The following is a 1580-nucleotide window of genomic DNA, read 5'->3' on the forward strand; positions in this document are numbered from 1 at the left end:
TCAGCAGGAGCTCCTATAGCAAATGCTCCCAGACCAGGGGGACTCTGTTAGAGGTGGGATCAGGCTCTACTCCTAGCTTGGCCATTGGCCTTGCAGGTGTAAACTCACCTCTAACTATGGAGCACGACTGTTTTCGGTGGGGGCAGTGATAGAACGAGGAGCAATGGGCTCACGTTGCAGCTAGGGAAGTTGAGGTTGGATATAAGGAAAACCTTTCTCACTAGGAGGGTAGAAAAACACAGGAACAGGTTACCCAGAGCGGTGGGGGAGTCTCCATCCTTGCAGGTTTTGAAGCCCCGGGTGGACAAAGCCTTGTCTGGGATGCTGTCGTTGGGGCTGGTCCTGCTTGGAGCAGGGGTTGGACTAGATGTGACCTCCTGAGGTCCCTTCAACCCTTGTTTTCTATGCTAGGATGAAGGCTTTGCATTGTGTTTATCCTCAAGCCTTTCCATGGGGCTTCAGGTGCTGTGATAATTATGGACCAAAGAGACCAGCAGGGAGCTTCAGAGATCGTCAGTCCAACTCCATTGGCATCAGTCATAGCTGTAGGTGATGGGAAGGCAAGGTTGGCCCTATCTGAGGGTCTGGCTGGTCAATTATAGATATTAATGACCCTGCTGGGCTGGTCTGCACCATATGGACCTGCTTGCACAGAAATGACCTGCTGTGAGGTGAATGATTTATATTATATAAGAGCCCTGCTAAACAGCCTGTTCTTGATGCCCTTCGCAAGCAAGGGCAAAGCTGATTGTATCTGCTGGCGCTGCCAACGGCATTAACGAGGGCCAGTTTAATTCCCGTGGGTCAGGATGGACCTTAGTCGCTGAAGAGCCTTTTCCCTTTTCTCTGTGTCTGGTTCAAAGTGTGCCCTGGAGCCCTTTCCATGGGACCCACCTCCCTGTCCCCTGTGTACGTCTTCTGCCTCCCCCACCCGGTCTAAGAGAATGGCAAGCGCTTTCAGGGACCCCAGACATCAGCAGATGCAAAATCCTTGGGGCCAGGCAGGATGGGCCAAGTCCCTGGAGCATCGTCAGCATCCCCTTCTAGGACCTCCGAGTCCAGGCCGGGTGTAACGGCGATGGTGGGTGCCATGAGTGGAAAGCATCACCGGGGGAAGGAGAACCAGAAAGAAGCACAGGGACACTCTCGGGCCAGCAGCCTCGGTTAAAAATCCCCTGTGTATTTGTTACTCCGGGACTCTGTGTCTTCCCTGTGTCAGTCGCTGTCAAAATGGTCTAGCGCTTGTCTCCAACCTCACCGGACAGAGACAGTCCTTGTTCCCCGTGCCCAACATCCTCTCTTGTGACATCCTCAGCGCCCTGACTCTGTGACTCATCCCTTTCTGCCAGGCTCGCGGCCCCAAGCAGCTGGTGAGCAATGCTTCGTTCGTGCCTCCGCAGCTCGTGTTTTCTCCCCCACGTGCCTCCCCATGCCGTTGAATACCCCCCCCCCGAATCCCAGCATACTGTCCCTCCTTCACCAAACAGGCCCCGTTGCACGCTGACCGGCTTTGCTTGTGTTTTCCAGGCGTGTGCGGTTGCTGCGGTGCGCTGCGTCCCCGCTACAAGCGGCTGGGGGGG

Source organism: Alligator sinensis, unplaced genomic scaffold (assembly GCF_000455745.1).
Source record: "Alligator sinensis unplaced genomic scaffold, ASM45574v1 scaffold868_1, whole genome shotgun sequence".
NCBI classification, from domain to species: domain Eukaryota; kingdom Metazoa; phylum Chordata; order Crocodylia; family Alligatoridae; genus Alligator; species Alligator sinensis.